General features: G+C 44.9%; 1 protein-coding gene and 2 pseudogenes across 1 annotated transcript in view; 1 reads left to right on the top strand and 2 right to left on the bottom strand.

Moving 5' to 3' along the window:
* The window catches only part of PPP6R2 (protein phosphatase 6 regulatory subunit 2), a 71,078-nt gene that overhangs the window by 36,645 nt on the left and 14,776 nt on the right, over positions 1–19,657 (bottom strand). The window contains exon 2 of the mRNA XM_081819020.1: positions 6,273–6,402. The gene's annotated coding sequence lies outside the window, so the exon portion shown is untranslated. The remainder of the gene's footprint in view (positions 1–6,272; positions 6,403–19,657) is intronic.
* Positions 6,951–7,127, top strand: LOC115941605 (U2 spliceosomal RNA; annotated as a pseudogene).
* Positions 15,332–15,542, bottom strand: LOC115941606 (U2 spliceosomal RNA; annotated as a pseudogene).

Here is a 19,657-nt window from a genome sequence, read left to right as displayed (position 1 = left end):
GCCCAGGCTAGTGAAGTATTGTTAACTTTGCCATTAAGTTTGTCCAGGTGTCTAGGAGGTCCCTCCACGGACCTCCATGGAGCAGCTGGTTTGTTTTTTCCATACAAGCAGCACAGTGTCTCGCCGGTGGGACCAGTCACAGATGCACTGAGGTGCCCACTGCGCTCTCAAGCGCTGAGCAAAGGGGCCGTTGCTGCCGCCCGCCCTGGTGATGCCAACACAGCAAACACAGGCCTGGGTCTGCACGTGCCAGCCCACGAAGCTCCCACGTTCTAGGTATTCCACCACAGACTAAACACAGAACAAATCTTGGACAACAAACAGAACCAAAACTAAACCCAAATCATATTACCCACTTACTCATAATTTATAATTTGAAATAATAAACTAATTTAATGCCCACTTATTTACCCCTAAATTATAAAACAGAAAGTTTAGTAAGGATATCTACCCTGTCAGGAAGAGTAAGACATTCAAGGGCTTCTGAGAACCCACCCCATTTACAGAATCAAGTGTACCATCTACTCACTAAACAATGTCTAGAAAAGCCGGCCCAGTTCAACAGTTACAAGACACTGGGATTTTTCAGACCAGTACATTTTTTTCTTTTAAAATAGAAAACCAACAGAGGATTGCCAACTTTTCAACTTGGCGAAACAAGGAGCAGGGAGGGAAGAGAGAGAGAGAGAGAAGATACAAAGGAGGAAAGGATGAACTATACCATCCATAATTACCTTAATTTCAGGAAACAGTGACTTTTTTTTTTTTTAAGATTTTATTTATTTATTTGAGACAGAGAGAATGAGAGAGAGCACATGAGAGGGAGGAGGGTCAGAGGGAGAAGCAGGCTCCCTGCCGAGCAGGGAGCCCGATGCGGGACTCGATCCCGGGACTCTGGGATCATGACCTGAGCCGAAGGCAGTCGCTTAACCGACTGAGCCACCCAGGCGCCCCAACAATTTTTTTTTTAAGATTTTATTTATTTATTTATTTGAGAGAGCGAGAAAGAGAGAGAGAGAAGGTCAGAGGGAGAAGCAGACCCCCCGCCGAGCAGGGAGCCCGATGCGGGACCCGATCCCGGGACTCCGGGATCATGACCTGAGCCGAAGGCAGTCGCTTAACCGACTGAGCCACCCAGGCGCCCCAACAGTGACTTTTTAAGTATCAAAGAAAGGAAAGTCATAATCTCTGGATTAAGGATAACATTTCACTTTGAAAAAATAATAGTTTTAAGAAAAACTCACCTCACCACTTACTTTGCTCATGTCACCAATATTACAGACCAGCGCTTGACAACATCTATTTACATTACCACTAATACTAGAAATAAGACCACTAATTTAGACTATATGCCTCGTTAGCTCCTATCAGTACGTTCTGCTATGACCTTAAGAATAAAAAAATCTCTGCAACAGTATTTATAGGCCTCTGTCACCATCCACACAGTTTTAAGAAATATTTAAATGACAGCATCAGTGGCATCCTTTGAAGAGTTTGCTGCAGCTAATTTCACTGTCGAATGCCCTGGCGTAAGCTGATTCTGAAACTCTTACTCGGGTAACAGTACGTTATCTGGCTTCCAAACGTCCCTCGTATCCCAGCAGTTGTGCACTACCCCACACAGAGATGCTAGTATCTTGTCAGCTGGCCCCTACCTACAGAGAAGGCTATAATTGGACCCAAAGGCCCACCACTGACAGCATCCTTAGACAAGCAAGGGGCTCATGAACTGGCTTGAGACGCCTCTTGTATAACGGAGTATCAACACAGCACAAGGGGTCCCCACACAGTCCATCTGCAACACCAAGCAAACTATTACCAACATCATCTAGACGTTTATCCAACCGCCAGATGAAAGGAACCTGAAGTTCTTCTTTATTTACTTTTACTCAGCATGATTATCACACGGAAGGCAGATTCTAAAGAGAAATGTTGCCCATAAGAGCATGTAGCTCCATGAATGGAGCCCTTCAAAAAAGAACATTCTGTGGTAGAGACCGTTGCTAAGAGAAGACCAGAATCTGGAATGCACCCTAGTACCTGTCTGGCTACAAATCGGTTGGGGTTTTGTTGTTAATTTATGATCAAAGCCCTGGCTTTGCTCTGTGACCGGGGCCAGTTACAAGACCTCTTGTGCCTTGGTTTCCACCCCTGTAAACCAGGGACAATGAGCATCCCACAGAGCTGCTGTGACACTTAACCCCAGAACCGGGGCTGGCGCATTTTGTCCTCATGGATCCTGACTGCAAAGAGGAGAAGGAAACAGATGGCGTCATCTTGCCACAGAGCATGGGCTCAGAGTGGCACACCTCTCCCAAGCCCACCTTCAGTGGCGTCTCACTGGCCACTTAAACTGGAAGTGATGGCAGTATCTGCCCTATGGAGATCAACAAATGCTTCCAACCACCAGGTTTTTCGCGCTTCCAGAGAGCCAGTTATCAAACATTTACCAATGTACCACCTGAAAAAATGGCAATGGGAGTCCACGGAGGGCAATGAATTTTTGCACAATCAATCAACAACTGAGACCATGTCTATTATAGGCAAACCGCACTAGAGGAAAGATCCAAAAAAGAGGGGTGTAACTGTAAAAAAAGGGCTGCAGTGGGATGAAAAGATAAAAACTGAAAATCAGAAGTGAAGAGAAGAAATAACCACAAAGGTCAATTAAAATAAATGTAAAAGGGGCACCTGGGTGGCTCAGTCAGTTAGTGCCTTCAGCTCAGGTCATGATCTCAGGGTCCTGGGATCGAGCCCCGCATCGGGCTCCCTGCTCCGCGGGAAGCCTGCTTCTCCCTCTCCCACTCCCCCTGCTTGTGTTCCCTCTCTCGCTGTGTCTCTCTCTGTCAAATAAATAAATAAAAAATCTTTAAAAATAAAAAAATAAACAGCATGCTTGTGTTATATTTCTGATAATTCCAGAATGTGAAGTCTTGGAGGGTCTGTTTCTACTGGTTTTCACTGCTGGTGTCTTACTTCCTTGTGTGCTTGGTCAGTTTTGTCTGTGTACAAATCAATGTTCATAAAAATATCTGCAGGGATTTTTTTTTGGCATCTTAGGATAAAGGTAACTTCCTCCAGAGAGGTTTTAAGTTTGCCCCTGTAGGATGCCTGAAGGCATTCACCGAACCAGAAAATCTTAAACTAAATTTGTGCTTGATTTCCCTGAAGTACCGGGCAATGTGAACTGAGGTTAGAAATCCTCGCGAAGGGGCGCCTGGGTGGCTCAGTCGTTGGGCGTCTGCCTTTGGCTCGGGTCATGATCCCGGGGTTCTGGGATCGAGCCCCGCATCGGGCTCCCTGCTCCGCGGGAAGCCTGCTTCTCCCTCTCCCACTCCCCCTGCTTGTGTTCCCTCTCTTGCTGTCTGTCTCTCTGTCAAATATATAAATAAAAAATCTTTAAAAAAAAAAAAAAAAAGAAAAAAATTTTGAGTCCTGGGGCACCTGGGTGGCTCAGTTGGTTCAACGTCTGCCTTCAGCTCAGGTCATGATCCTGGAGTCCCGGGATCGAGTCCCGCATTGGGCTCCCTGCTCCGCGGGAGGCCTGCTTCTCCCGCTCCCACTCCCCCTGCTTGTGTTCCCTCTCTCGCTGGGTCTCTCTCTGTCAAATAAATAAATAAATCCTCGCGAAGGCTAACCCATAGCCACAGGTACTGCCCCGCCTTCTTTCCTGCAATATTTAACAGTAAAAAGACAAACGGGGCGGGCAGGGACAGAGTGAGGCAGATGTGCTGCTCGTTCACTCTTACCCTGAGGATGGAGCCTTCAGAGCCCCCTTTCACACGGGGAGAGTCTCCCTTGGCCTCTGCACCTTCAGAGGACTGTGGAATTAACTACCATTCTTCTGACCCTACAAGACCTCTAAAATCAAAGTCCCACTTTGTCCCCATCAGCAAATGCCCTCAGGGCAAAGGCAGATTCTGTGGCGCTTACTCACCTGAGCTCTTACTTCCTGGTTTCAGTCTACAACTTCCTTGTTATATTGTCAGTTTTGTTTTTTTTGTTTTTGAATCTAACACTTTTAGTTGTTTTCCAGAAGGTAGGGGGTGGGAGGTTAGAAGACAGTCCAAATAACCTAGTTCAACGTTTATCAAAAACATTTACCGGGGCGCCTGGGAGGCTCAGTTGTTAAGCATCTGCCTTCCGCTCAGGTCATGATCCCAGGGTCCTGGGATCGAGCCCCGCATCGGGCTCCCTGCTCCGCGGGAGGCCTGCTTCTCCCGCTCCCACTCCCCCTGCTTGTGTTCCCTCTCTCGCTGTGTCTCTCTCTGTCAAATAAATAAATAAAATCTTAAAAAAAAAAAAGAAGAAAACATTTACCAATAACATTGCTAGGGTTTTTTGCCAAATAAACCTGATACACAATTCTGTACTGAAATTTATATTTTCTTATCACTTTGAGGAATGATTCCACTCTCTCTATTGGCTTCTATTCATGCTAATGTGCCATCTGTTGTAGGTAATCTATCTTTTACCTGTAGCTTAAGAGTTCTTGTCTCTGTTGCTACACAATTTCAATGTATGGATGCGGGTTTTTTTTTTATTTGTACCACTTGGGACATAGTGTGTGCTTCCTAAATCTGTGGATTTATATCTCTTACTAGTTTCCGAGAAGCCAAAGCTATTAATACTTTGAATAATGCCTCTCCTCCATTTTCCCTATTTTTCCATTCTGGGATTCCAACTACACATTTACGACACAATTTTATTCTATTCTCCACTTTTCTTAACCTCGTTTTCCATCCCCCATCTCTCAGTGCTGCACGCTGGTAATTTCTTCAGACACATACTTCAGTTCACAAATTCGGTCTTCAGCCATATTTTAATCTGTTTTATCTACATATACTGAGTTTTTAATTTCAACATCGTTTCCATTTCTGAAAGTTCTATTTGGGTCATTTTGCTACTTTGGCTTTTCATTACTAATCTGTATTCTGTTTTGTATTACTTTAAACACTTCATACATTCGTATATACACTGCATCCAATTATTCAGTATCTGCAGGCCTTGGGGCATCTAATCATGCTAACTCTTCCTCCCAGGGGTGTGTATGTTCTGACGATAAGTTCAAGTTTGCTTAAATTTACTCTACAGAAATCCCAAGGGCCAAGGCTCAGTATGCTTTCCTCTGAAGATGATTTGTTTTCTTTAAAGAACAAAGGAGTGCTATCACAATTCCTCACTGTTCCTTTTTTAAAAATTTTTTCTTTTTTAGCCTTTGGAGTTATCTTAGTTGGTTTTTGGGGGGTGGTGGTGTTTTATTTATTAAAGATTTATCTATTTATTTGAGAGAGAGTGTGCGCGCACGTGCACACTGGTGGTGGGGGAGAGGGGGGCAGGCAGAGAGAGAGAATCCCGAAGCAGACTCCCTGCTGAGCACAGACCCTGACTCAGGGCTCAATCCCAGGTCCCTGAGATCATGACCTAAGCTGAAATCAAGAGTTGACCGGCTTAACCAACTGAGTCACCCAGGTGCCCCAGGTTTTTATTTTTGTTTTTTTAAGTAGGCTCCATGCCCAGCGTGGAGCCCAACATGAGGTTCAAACCTACAACTGTGCGATCGAGACCTGAGCTGAGATCAAGAGTCCGACTAAAGGGCGCCTGGGTGGCTCAGTCAGTTGAGAGTCTGCCTTCGGCTCAGGTCATGATCCCAGGGTCCTGGGATCGAGCCCCGCATCAGGCTCCCTGCTCAGTGGGGAGTCTGCTTCTCCCTCTCCCTCTGTCCCACCCCCTCCGCTCCTGCTCTCTCACTCTCAAATAATAAAATCTTAAAAAAAAAAAAAAGAGCCCGACTGAGCCACCCAGGCGCCCCGAGTTATCTTAGTTCTTAATGCACTGAAATGCTCCTGAGAAATTACACTTATTGTCATTTATGCAGCATGTAACTGGATTGCAATGGGTGAGCCTTCTGAGAGCATCTAATACTGGAGGAAGCCAAGTCCTTCCCTGGCTGTTCATCTTGTATGGGGAATGTATGCTCTAGATGGTGACCGCGGCTGACGGTGTCCATGCCCCGACGCACGTGCTCTCCACAGGTGAGACATACCCATGACCGGCCCCGTATCTCTGGATTAGGGAGACCAAGTAACTTTTCTACAACAGAGTATCTTACAACCAGATACAGAAGCATCAAAAAACAACCAAAAGACAATAAACCATACACACACCTTCCAAATGAAGCATTTTGCTGTCATCCGTCTCTGAACTTCCACTTCTACAGTATATTTGCATAAATTACAATAAAGAAGAATTAAAAAGGAAAATTATCTTACCTTTTATGGAAACTTCTTGCTTAATTTTATACTCAAACAAAATATAAAAACATTTGGGGTTTTTTTCTTGGACTATATGTAACTTTAAGAAAGATTTTTTCACTCAGTAGAAGATTTATATTCTCTTCACCTGAAAAAGAAGAAAAAAATTTATTTTAAGTGCTGCCTTTGTAAAGTGAACTTACCAGAACAGTAGAGAAAAGGAAAACAAAAATCAGTATCTTAACTTAGTATGTAAATTATCAGAACATTTTATGATTAAGGAACTAAACATTCCCTTGTCTTTGCTCATGCTAGAGACAATGGTATTGATGATATACATCCTTGCTCTATCTGGGTAACTAGCTCAATGTTTGGAATGTCACTCCAAAGAATTCACATGAGAAGGATCTCCATGAAGTTGTCCAGTTTTGTAACTACACACCATCACCACGAGGATATGCACATCCCCGGGCACAAGATGACTGGAGAGCTCACTGATAATCCATTGTAACTTCTAGAAAAGCGTAGAACTTGGGACTTTTCATTTTATATGTGCATGAAAGCCATGATTTTACCTTTTGAAAATTATACTTTAGCAATAGAGATAGGGGATTGCTCTAGAATATGAGACTTAAGAGACATAATCACCAAATGAAACATTTAGATCTTGAGTCCAATCAGAACAAATCAAATGTAATCACTTCTCATCAAGTGTATCTTCTGTTCTTATCAGTTTAATATCTGATATGAGTCCTCTGTCTGAGGACAACATGTTAAATGGATTTTTGGAACTAAAGATGGAGTATGAGCTTGCTCCATCCATCCTATGCAACAACCTGGAATTGCAGTACTACCAAGAACAGTGCACCTCCCTTGGGGGAATTAAAAAAAAAAAAAAAAGGACAAATCAAATGTAAGTTATATTTGAAGCTACTGGGGCAATCTGAATAGGGACTGCTATTAGATGATATTAGGAATTACTATGAATTCTTAGTTGTAATATGATACGGTGGCTATGTTTTTAAAAAAATAAAAACCGTTTTTATCTATTACAGAGAAAAAGTGAGTATTCCTGGTAAAATAACATTATTTCTGGGATTCACTTCTAAAATACTCCACCAAAAAAAAGAACCAAACAAATTTTAAAAGTGTAAGAGAGCAAGGGACAGATGGGGAAAAAATGGCAAAGTACTGATCACTGTTGAAGCTGAGTGGTGAGTATGAGTGTTCACTGTAATGTTTTCTGTATATTTATATATCTTTTTGTATATTTTAAAATTTCATATAAAAACCAAACCAAAAAAGACAGTTATGCTAGTGAGCCAGAAATAAGTCAGTGTTACCATCTTCTAAAATAGAGAATTCTTTTTTTTTTTTTTTAAAGATTTTATTTATTTATTTGACAGAGAGAGAGATAGCGAGCAGGAACACAAGCAGGGGGAGTGGGAGACGGAGAAGCAGGTTTCCCATGGAGCAGGGAGCCCAATGTGGGGCTTGATCCCAGGACCCTGGGATCATGACCTGAGCCGAAGGCAGACGCTTAACGACTGAGCCACCCAGGCGCCCTAGATAATTCTTTTTACATCTAACACTTCATAATTAAAATTATTAAGTTGAATAATTCAACACTGGCTTTTCAACACTTCATACACAGTTTTCAAAACAATGAAGTATTTCTATAAGGTTGACTTTAGGCCTGTTTATTCTGACTCTGAACTAATGTTCACTTGGTTGTATTTATGTTCAACTGGGGGAAAAGGGATTGCTAATTTGCTATTGTTTATTTAATTTTGTTTTTTACTTATGTAAAATACTTACATGGCTCCAAAGTCAGAAGTACTTCAGAGGTGCCCCAGACCAACAGACCCACTCAGTGGAGAGTAGTGGGGCTGAAAGCTGAACAAAGACACTACAGGTCCTGCTGGCTGGGAGGTGTTAGGAGTCCAACCTGGGCGGAATGAAGAGCCTCACCGAGCACGAGGCACACAGCAAAGACCTGAATAAGGCCCTGGCTGCAGGGTAAAAATTACAACCCAAGCAAAGGCCACACCCAAACACTAAGTGCAAAACCAAAACAGGTCTACTCAAAGAATAAAACCAAGCCTGACAGGACCAAAACGATCTTCCAATAATCTGTCTGCCAGAACAAAACTCAAGATATAAGCCAGATACCAACATATAAAAAAAAGTTATGATACATACAAAGCAGCAGAAAATGTAACTATAATTTTTTTAAATTAAAAAGCAGCTGGGGGCGCGCCTGGGTGGCTCAGTCATTAAGCGTCTGCCTTCGGCTCAGGTCACGATCCCAAGGTCCTGGGATCGAGCCCCGCATTGGGCTCCAGCCCCGCATCAGGCTCCCTGCTCAGCGGGAGGCCTGCTTCTCCCTCTCCCACTGCCCCCTGCTTGTGTTCCTTCTCTCGCTGTGTATCTCGCTGTCAGATAAATACATAACATCTTAAATAAATAAATAAATAAATAGATAGATAGATAGATAGATAGATAGATAGATAGCAGCTGGGTGGCTCGGTTAAGCATCTGCCTTAAGCTCAGGTCATGATCCCAGGAGCCCCGCGTTGGGCTCCTTGCTCAGCGGGGAGTCTGCATCTGCCTCTCTCTCTACCTGCTGCTCCCCCTGCTTGCGCTAGTGCTCACTCTCTCTGTCAAATAAATAAATAAAATCTTAAAAAAAAAAAAGGCAGCTGGGTGGGGAGGGGGCACCTGTGTGGTTGAGCATCTAACTCTTGATCTTGGCTCAGGTTGTGATCTCCATTTCATGGGATTGAGCCCTGCACTGGGCTGCATGCTCAGTAGAGAGTCCCTCTCTCGCTCTCTGCCCCTCCCCCCACTTGGGCTCTCCCTCTCTCTCTCTTAAAAAAAAAAAAAAAGCAGGGGGGCACCTGGCTGGCTCAGTCGGTGGAGCGTGCTACTCTTGATCTCAGGGTTGTGAGTTTGAGCCCCACATTGGGTGTAGAGATTACTTACAAAAAAAATCTTAGGGGCTCCTGGGTGGCTCAGTCAGTTAAGCGGCTGACTTATGGTTTTGGCTAAGGTCATGATCTCACGGTGGTGAGATCGAGTCCTATGCCGGGCTCTGTGCTCATTGCACGGTCTGCTTCAGATCCTCTCTCCCTCTCCCTCCAGTTCTCCCTCTCTCTCAATCTCTCTCTCTCAAATAAGTAAATAAAATCTTTAAAAAATAAAATCCTTACAAATTTTTTTTTTAAAGCAGCTATTAGAAACAGACTACAGGATGTCTCAGATGGTAGAATTAGCAGAAATAGACCTTAAGCAGCTATAATAAATATGTTCAAAGACTTATAGGAAAAAATAGTGATAATGAGTGAAAAAAACAGAATCTCAGAGATGGAAAGAAATGGACACTACACAGAAAAACAAATGACTAGTCTAGAATGGAGAGTGAAATATCTGAAACAAAAATATACACTGGAAAGACTTAATAAAAAAAATTGGGAGACTATAAAGAAAGTGTCCGTGAACCTAAGACATAAACTATCCAATCTGAAGAGGGAGAAAAAAGTTTGCTTTGTTTTGGTTTTTTAGAGGGGGGAGGAGAGATGGAAAGAGAGACAGACAGACAGACAGGCAGAGAGGAGGAGAATCTTAAGCAGGCTCTGCACCCCAAAAAAAGGTTTGTTTTTTTTTATTTTTTTTTTTTAAGATTTTATTTATTTATCTGAGAGAGAGAATGGGAGACAGAGAGCATGAGAGGGGAAGGGTCAGAGGGAGAAGCAGACCCCCCGCTGAGCAGGGAGCCCCATGTGGGGCTCGATCCCGGGACTCCAGAATCATGACCTGGGCCGAAGGCAGTTGCTTAACCAACTGAGCCACCCAGGCGCCCCCAAAAAAGGTTTTTTTGTTTTGTTTTGTTTTTTAAAGATTTTATTTTTTATTTATTGGAGAGCAAGCGAGAGAGAAACAGCATGAGACAGGAGAGGGTCAGAGGGAGAAGCAGGCTCCCCGCTGAGCCGGGAGCCCACTGTGGGACTCGATCCCAGGACCCTGGGATCATGACCTGAGCCGAAGGCAGTCGCTTAACCAACTGAGCCACCCAGGCGCCCCAAAAAAAGGTTTTTTAAAAATGAACAGAGCCAGGGGCCCCTGGGTGGCTCAGTTGATTAAGCATTTGACTCTTGATTCTACTCAGGTCATGATCTCAAGTTGTGAGACTCAGCAGGGAGTCTGCTTGGGATTCTCTCTGCCCCTCCCCTCCCCCAGTCATGCTTGTTCTCTCTCTCCATTTAAAAAAAAAAAAATTAACAGAGCAAAAAGGAAGGAAGGAAGGAAGGAAGGAAAAAGAACAGAGCATCAGTGACCTGTGGGACTACCCTTGTAACTGGAAGTGGTCTCCCATACCTGTAACTGAAATCCCAAAGGAATATGAGAGATTAGAGCCTAAAAGTACATGAAGAAACTACAACCAAAATTTTTCCAAATTTTGTAAAAGAATCCCAAAAGAAAATACCTTACAAAAGTCTCACCCCAACCCTGTCCCTTCATCCTGCTCCCCTCCTCTCAATATACCTATTTTTATTATTTTTCTGATTTATTGCTTCGCTGCAAATATATACTTTTTTCATATTCTTTCCAACACTTCTCGTACAAAACTACTATTCTGTATCTTGGTTTTTTTGGTTTTTGTTGTTTTGTTTTGTTTCGTTTCCACAAAATACTTCCTGGGGCACCTGGGTGGTTCAGCAGACTCTTGATTTCAGCTCAGGCCATGACCTCAGGGTCTGGGATCAAGCCCCATGTTGGGATCCGCCCTCAGGAGGGACTTTGCTTGATATTCTCTCTCCCTCTCTCTTTGCCCCTTTGCTCACGAGCCCCCCCCCAAGAAATAAATCTTAAAAAAAAAAAAAAAGCCTCTTCCTTACTCCTTTTTTTCTTTTTTTAAGATTTTATTTATATATTTGAGAGAGAGTGGCAGGGGGGCAGAGGGAGAGAGAATCTCAAGCAGACTCCATGCTGAGCCCCGAGCCCAATGCAGGGCTCAATCCCATGACCCTGAGGTCATGACCTAAGCCAAAATCAAGAGCTGGATGCTCAACTGACTGAACCAAGCAGGTGCCCCACCTTACTCCTTCCTTTCTTAAGTAAACATTTTTACTGATTTTAAATATAGTATAAAAGAAAGCACACAAATCATAAGTGAACAGCTCACTGAATTTTCACAAAATAAACCCATTCGGGGGCCTGGGTGGGTCAGTCAGTTAAGTGTCTGCCTTCGGCTCAGGTCATGATCCCAGGGTCCTGGGACCGAGTCCCACATCGGGTTCCCTGCTCAGCAGGGAGTCTGCTTCTCCCTCTACCCTTCCCCCCTGCTTGTGATCTCTCTCTCACTCTCAAATAAATAAAATCTTAAAAAAAAAAAAAAAAAATCCATGCAGCCATACCATCCAGTTCAAGAAACTGGATTACCAGTACCTAGAAGTATCCCCTCATGTCCCCAAAGGTGCCAACCACAGTCCTGATCTGAATCGTATCACCAAAGATTCATACTCCTTGTGATAACTATACAGTACTCCTTTATGTTGACTTACCCCTAGTGATGGACACATGTTGTTTCCAGTGTTTTGCTATTACAAATAATCCTGCAATGAACAGTCTTTTGCAAAGTCATTTCATATTTTTGCCAACATAGCTTTAAGACAGATTCCTAGATGTGGGGTTGCTGGGTCAAAGGACAAATGCACATATAAATCTGCGAGATACAAATCCTCCTCCAGAGGCATTGTACCATTTTGCATTTCTACTGGCAAGAGGACAGTTTCAACACAGCTTTGTCAAAAGAACAGAGAGTTAAAATTTTGGATTTCTGCCAATATGTAGGGTGACCAACTGTCCCAGTCTGCTAAGGACTGAGAGATTTCACAAAACCGAGGACTTTCAGTGCCAAAACCAGGAAAGTCCTGGGCAAACCAAGACCGCTGGCCACTCTACCAACATGGTGAGAAGTGGTATCTCTGTACAGCTTTGATTAGTATTTTTATTACAAAGAGTGGTAAGCATCTATTCAATTACATAAGGTCCATTTTTATTTATTTTCCATAATCTATTCCCATCTTTTCCCCATTTTTCCCTATCAGGTTATTTTCCTTTTCTTCTCCATTTCTATGAGTTCCTTTAGTAGTAGTAGTAGTAATTGCTACACCCAATATGGGGCTCAAACTCACAACCCTGAGATCAAGAGTAGCATACTCCTCTGGCTGAGCCAGCCAGGCGCCCCTCTATGAATTCTTTTTTAAGTTTTTATTTAAATTCCAGTTAGTTAACATATGTGTGATAGTTTCAGGTGTAGAGTTCTTTCAACTATTAGAGATAAAAGCTCTTTGCTATGACTGAAATTCAACATATTTTTCTATTGTCATTTGTCTTTTGACTTTGCTTACAGTGATTTTTGCATTGCAGTTTTCTGTTGTTAATATAATCAATTTTATCAGTCTTCTTTTACTGTTTCTAGGTTCTGAGTCATAGTTAAAAAAGTTTTCCCCAGTCCTAAGTTATAAAGAAACTCATCTTTGTTTTCTTTTAGTACTCATATAGTTTAATTTTTTACACTGTAATCTCTGATCTATTTGGAAGTAATTATTTCATCATTTATTTTGACTATACAAGAGTTAAAGAGAGTAAGATAAAATACCCTAAGGTCTATGATAAACAAGACTATAGTCTATGTATGAAACCTGTCTCCAGGAAAGGTATATGTGACATTTACCCCAAAATGTGTCCCACGTGCTACCACTCTGTACTGCTAGATTTTGTTTTTGTTTTCTTTAAACATTTTCTGTTCAGTTTAATACACTTGTCTGTAGGGTAATAAGCCAAAGAGAAGCAATTCTCCCATTTTCCAACAGCTACTAGAGGAAGCCCTGTAAGGAAATGGAGGTAGAATGAAAAAAAAATGTTTTTAACACCTAAGCAGACATCACACACTAAGAATCAATCTATCTCGTCAGAGAACTAAACCAAAATCTGAAGAAAGAAAACTGCTATCAGGACAGACATCCCCAGGGTTTAATGAAATAAGGATAGTCACTTCCCTTCCCAAGGTCAAAGTTTCTTTTCACATCTTTTTTCTTTTTTTTAAAGATTTTATTTATTTGACAGAGAGAGAGAGCACAAGCAGGGGAAGCGGCAGGCAGAGGGAGAAGCAGGCTTCCTGCTGAGCAGGGAGCCCAATGCGGGACTCAATCCCAGGACCCCGGGATCAGACCTGAGCCAAAGGCAGACACTTAACCGACTAAGCCACCCAGGCGCCCCTCTTTTCACATCTTCTTGACAAAGAAATAAAAGTTCTGAAATGAAATGTATATAAAATGGAAAGAGAATGTTGTAAAATTCAGGTCTCCCGTGGATATTACATTAAAATCCATCAGATCACACCTGTTCAGTTTTCCTACCTAAAAAAAGTTGTACCTAAATCTAATCACCCTGTCAATCTCTTTACTGGAAATATGAGAGAAAGGAACAAGTTAAACAATACAAAAGGAGGCAACTAGTGAAATCCAGAATGTGGGAGCTTACAGGACAAATAACCAAATTTCTCCAACAAACCAATGACACAGAAAGGGTAGGCAGCTCTAAGAATAAGGGATTTGAGAGACATTTAACAGTGTGACACTTTAACTTTGGTTCAAATCAACCAACTATAGAAGGCACTTTTTCGGCTGAGTATGGACCTGAGATCAGCAGGCATGTAAAATGGCATGATTTCATGACTTCTAGAATTTGCTTTTAAATACACCAGGAAAAAGAAAAAAAGACTGGGAGGAGTGCAGATAGCCAAAGCAAGACTGTCAAAATGTCATAACTATTGAAACTGCAGGGGCCAACGGCAGGCTGCCCCAAAATGGGCCACTTTGGCATAAAGATTATTTTGAGTTAAAAAGTCATCAAAACCGGGGCGCCTGGGTGGCTCAGTTGGTTAAGCGACTGCCTTCGGCTCAGGTCATGATCCTGGAGTCCCGGGATCGAGTCCCGCATCGGGCTCCCTGCTCAGCGGGGAGTCTGCTTCTCCCTCTGACCCTCCTCCCTCTCATTCTCTCTCTCGCAAATAAATAAAAAATCTTAATAAAAAAAAAAAAACTCATCAAAACCCAGCAAGTCCAGGAAAAGCTCTTTACCTCCCTCCCCTTCAACTGCCCAAAAAGAATTTAGAGGAGCTTCTCCAAAAAGAGCTATCACCATAGATAACTGCATCATACTATGAACTAGGTAAGGTAGACAGGGAGAAATCTAGCAAGGCCTGTTGGATCCAAGTCCTCTCTGCGTCCCACTGTTCCTGAGTGGCAGCAAACATTTGTTTACTAAACATTTACTATTTTTCACCTTCCTGTGAATTTCATTCCTTCCCTTTGAAGTCCCAAACCCCTGCCCCTCTCCTTAGTTCAGAATGACATATATACTATTTTGCCTATCTTTGGAATTTCCATATCTGTTTGGATTCCCCATACATACAAAATTAAATTTTATTTTCTCCTGTTAATCAGTCTCATGTCAATTTGATTCTTAGTCCGGCTAGAAGGAGCTTGATGGGGACAGGACATTCTTGCTCCCAGACAAAGCTAAGTAATGGGTATCTAGAGAATTGTTACCTAATTATCTCTATCTGTGCATATGTGTAGGTGTGTAATTACCCGTCAGAAAACTCTGGCCTAGTGAGCCACATTCTAAGAGTCTTGGGGGACCTTAAAAGGAGATCACCAGGGCGCCTGGGTGGCTCAGTTGGTTAAGTGACTGCCTTCGGCTCGGGTCATGATCCCGGAGTCCCTGGGGCATCGGGCTCCCTGCTCGGCAGGGAGTCTGCTTCTCCCTCTGACCCTCCCCCCTCTCATGTGCTCTCTCTCTCTCAAATAAATGAATAAATCTTTTAAAAAAAAAAGGAGATCACCAAATCTAAGGGAAGACAACTAGTACCCCTGCTACCCAGACCAGTCTCTGCCAAATGCCCAAGGGTGGGCCTTCCCCTGGATGTAGGAGGCCAGGTTCCACCAGCTTAAGATGGAGCACGTCTAACCAGTCCCTGGAAACAGGGTTGTTTGAAGGCTTTCTGGGACAAGTCACCCAGACTGGGTGGGGCTCCTTGGTGATTCAATCCTAGGAGGATTTTCACAGACCATCCCCAGGAAACAGACAGTGGAAGTGTCAGACAGCAGAGGAATGGGAGAGATGTTACTTCATGAAAATAGGTAGTCAGGTTGTCTAATATTAAACTGATAGGAACACATAGTACAGTTGATCTTAGCCAAAAGGCCAAGAAGCAATCAGGTTGTCTAATAGTAGATTACTCAGCGATGTCTTGCATGGTCCCCTAATGGAGTATCCACAGCAGGTCCAAAGGTTAACAGAGCTGAGCTTCAGAGTCTGACCTTCTAAGGATGATATCCTCTTCTCCCTGAGGCAGGTAGAAGGCCATGGGCATCTATTCTCAATCACATCCTCAGTCTTAAAAAGGAAGGAGCTGCTAACACCTGCCACGACCCGGGGGAGCCCTGAGGACACTGTGCTGAAACAAGCCAGACCCAGAAGGACAAATCCTGTCTGGTTCCACTTCTAGGAGGCACCTGCAGTGGTCAGACCCAGGGGGACAGAGAGCAGACGGCGGGGCCGGGGGCCGGGGAAGGGTTGGGGGAGGAGATAGCGTGATAGGGACAGTTCCAGTTTGGGGAGACAGAAAAATTCTGGACACAGGCGGGGGTGACTGGTGCACAGCCGGGTGAATGTGCTTAGTGCCTCTGAAGTGCACACTTAAAAATTATTAAAATGGTAAGTTTTGTGTTATGTATATTTTACCACAATTAAAAAATTAAAATAAAAAAGAAGAGGCCTTGGGGGCGCCTGGGTGGCTCGGTTGGTTAGGCATCTGCCTTCGGCTCGGGTCATGGTCCCAGGGTCCTGGGATCGAGCCCCACATCGGGCTCCCTGCTCCGCAGGGAAGCCTGCTTCTCCCTCTCCCTTTGCCTCTCCCCCTGCTTGTGCGCTCTCTCACTATCTCTGTCACTATCTGTCTCTATCAAATAAATAAATAAAATCTTTAAAAACCATTAAAAAAAAAAAAAGAAGAGGCCTTGGGCAAGTCAATTAGCCTCTCCTTGGGCCTCGGGCTCCTCATCTATGAAGGGTGGGTAACAACACCTACCCGGTGCACCGCCAGTGAGAATTTACAGAAGAAACCAACGTAAAGATCTTAGAACAACGCCTGACAGACGAAAAGCCTTAGTCCGTGTTAGCTGCTGTGAGTTTTTATTGTTATTAACCTACGGAAGTAACTACCAGGATTAAACAGCTATTAAGAGTTCAAAAACAGTTGTCTCTACGGAATGGAACTAGGGGAGGGGAAGGCTGCATGTAAGAACAGATCTTCTAATTAGAAGCCTCATATTTGTTACTTTGTTAACAATTAAAAATCCATTTCTTAAAAAAGCTCTATCAGAGGGGCGCCTGGGTGGCTCAGTCGTTAGGCGTCTGCCTTCGGCTCACGTCATGATCCCGGGGTCCTGGAATCGAGTCCCGCGTCGGGCTCCCTGTTCCACGGGAAGCCTGCCTCTCCCTCTCCCACTCCCCCTGCTTGTGTTCCCTCTCTCGCTGTGTCTCTCTCTATCAAATAAATAAAAATCTTTAAAAAAAAAAAAAAGCTCTATCAGAGAATAAGATATACAAATATATGGAAACAGACTTGACATTCTAGAGGACATTTCCTAGCACAAAAAATAAATGGGGAAACAACAGAGAAAAACGATCCCAATACAGGTGCCAGGTGCCAGTGAGAGCTACACAGGCAGGCGCCTTCCCCTGCCAGAGGGGTCTCGGGGAGCAGAGAGTGGGAGGGGCCCGCAGGCTGACGCGGGCGCAGCTGCCGGCAGCTGAGCCTCTCCTGCCTGCAGGTTTCCAGCTCCTGGCTCTGGTAGGTGGCCCCAGAAAAGGGGCCAAGAAGAAAGTGGAGCCTGCTCCTGGAGAGTGAGTGTGTGAGTGCCGCGGTCAGAGAACAGGAGAGCACAGCCTAGCTAATTCCAGATGCCAGAAGGGTGCAAAGCAATGTTTTAGAAAGGAAGCCAGCTCTATTCAGAAGTGAATCCCCTAATCTCACACTTGCAGAGCAGGAGCTGTCCTACAGTGGCTACAGGGCAGTGCCCAGTCCCGGATTTCCGGTTCTTTGGCCACGTCCTAACGCAAGGGCTGCGATGCAAAGGGCTGCAGAGTGGGAAGGTGTTAAGGGGAAGGAAACTGCCAGAGAAGACAGCAGGTGGAGTGACGTCTGCAGCAGGAGCCCAGGGCCGACCACAGGAGCGGGGGCAGGTCCACAGCAGACACAGGGCAAGGGGACACATCTGCTAGTATCTACAAGAAAAGCACGAAACCCAAATCTTCTTAAATCCCCAAATCTTCAAATGTTAACAACTAATTTAAATTTTTAACACCATGTGAGCCAACACCATGAAGGATAAGTGCATCTTCAGGCTGACGGTGTCTCTGCCGGAGAGCTAGCCTGCCTTCATGCCCCTGCTGGCCCCAGCCTGGGAGCCGCGAGGATGAGACGGGACCCACACAGAGGCAGCATATCCACCTCACACCTGGCCTTCTGTGAAAACTCAACAACTCGCACTTAGCCTGAGTGCCACTAACCCCAACAGCAGCCTGCTTAAGTGGCTGCACACTCCTGGGGCTTCAAGCTCCCAAAAGCCCCATTTCTCCCCCCCACTGACGGAGCTCAGTCTCAGAAAGGTGACCAACACACAGCCCCACCAGATACCTTGAACAAGAGCTGTTGGGCCTGAGCAGGTTCTCACCTTCTCCTGGTTTTCTCAAGAGCTCCCTCCTGGCTGTTGAGTGTGATGAAGAGACGACTCAGTGAGAGCTGAAAACCTTCTATCTACTCACCGCTAGCAGTCACGGCTACTCTGCCGGGTTAAGGACAGAGCCTGGTGGCATTGTCGGCACACACCCTCCTCTTGCCTCCTGGCGACAAACACAGAGGCCCCAGCAAACAGCCCACCAGGCGGCAGACCCGAGCACGGGGCGGGGCGGGGGGCTCTCTGGCATGAAATCCCGCTTCCATCACTGACTAGTCTTGCAGTCCCGGGCATGTGCCCAGCGTGTGTGTGATGCAAGTAAAGATGTGACTCAGTGACAAGGAGCCATCATGACTGCCGCCACTTGGTCTAGGAAAGTGGCCAACACCAGAAGCCTCCCTGGGGCCCAGGGGGAAAAGCAGTCAACTACAGATCTTCCTCAACTTACAGTAAGTGCCGAATACCTCGGGTAAGGTACGGCCTACCGTCCTCAAAGAGAAACAGCATGGCTGTCGGGGTATCGGCTGGTGATCGCGTGATCGCGGGCTGACTGGGGACTGTGGCCGCTGCCCAGCATCACAAGAGCACGGTACCACATACTGCCAGCCCAGGGAAAAGATCCAAATTCAAAATTCCAAGTACGGTTTCTGCAGAACGCGTAGCGCTTTCTCACCACTGTAAAGTTGAAAAATCTAACGTGGAACCATTGATAGATCGGGGCCTGCCTGTACGGAGAGCCAGAGACATACCACAGCAAGGCCCCAGTGAGCATCCGCCCACAACTAACACCAAACAGCGCCTGCAGCGCATGTGTTCTCGGCACCATACTCCTGGAAGAACCAGAACCAAGGGCGGGCAGGGCGTACTGTGGGCCCAGATTCCTGGAAGGACAAGTAGGTAGAGACGTGCAGCTAAAAAGCGCTGCCAAACAGGCAGCATAGAGCCCCAACAAGCACCAGGGCAGACACCAGGGCAGTGGCCAGAGCTGAGTCCAAACAGAAGCACAAGACAACTAAGCCAAGGAACTCTGACTGCAGGCTGCACCTGCCAGGAGAAAGGAAAAGAGCAGGAGCTGCTTTTATGGACATTTCACTGTGTGCAGGCACTGCATGAGCTCAGTACAACTAACCACTAACCCCAGTTTACAGGTTAAAAAGCAGAGATCTCAATAAATACAGCACTGGCCAAGGCCACAGGTTAATAAATGTCAATTCAAAACTAGAACCCAGGTTGGCTGACAGCAAAGTCCATATTCTCAATCTCCACGTGACACCAGATTCTGGCCCAGTCAATAAAGAAAAAAAGGGGGGCGCCTGGGTGGCTTAGTAGGTTAAGCGTCTGCCTTCAGCTCAGGTCATGATCCCGGGGTCCTGGGATCGAGCCCCGCATCCGGCTCCCTGCTCCGCGGGAAGCCCGCTTCTCCCTCTCCCACTCCCCCTGCTTGTGTTCCCTCTCTCGCTGTGTTCTCTGTCAAATAAATAAATAAAATCTTAAAAAATAAATAAATAAAATGTCATTTTAAGGGCGCCTGGGTGGCTCATTCGTTAAGCATCTGCCTTCGGCTCAGGTCATGATCCCAGGGTCCTGGGA

The sequence above is a fragment of the Leptonychotes weddellii genome, chromosome 5 (assembly GCF_054177405.1).
Source record: "Leptonychotes weddellii isolate Sample4059 chromosome 5, ASM5417740v2, whole genome shotgun sequence".
In the NCBI taxonomy this organism is placed as follows: domain Eukaryota; kingdom Metazoa; phylum Chordata; class Mammalia; order Carnivora; family Phocidae; genus Leptonychotes; species Leptonychotes weddellii.
The sequence above is the reverse complement of the archived record's forward strand: the minus strand, read 5'-3'. Positions and strand labels throughout refer to the sequence as shown.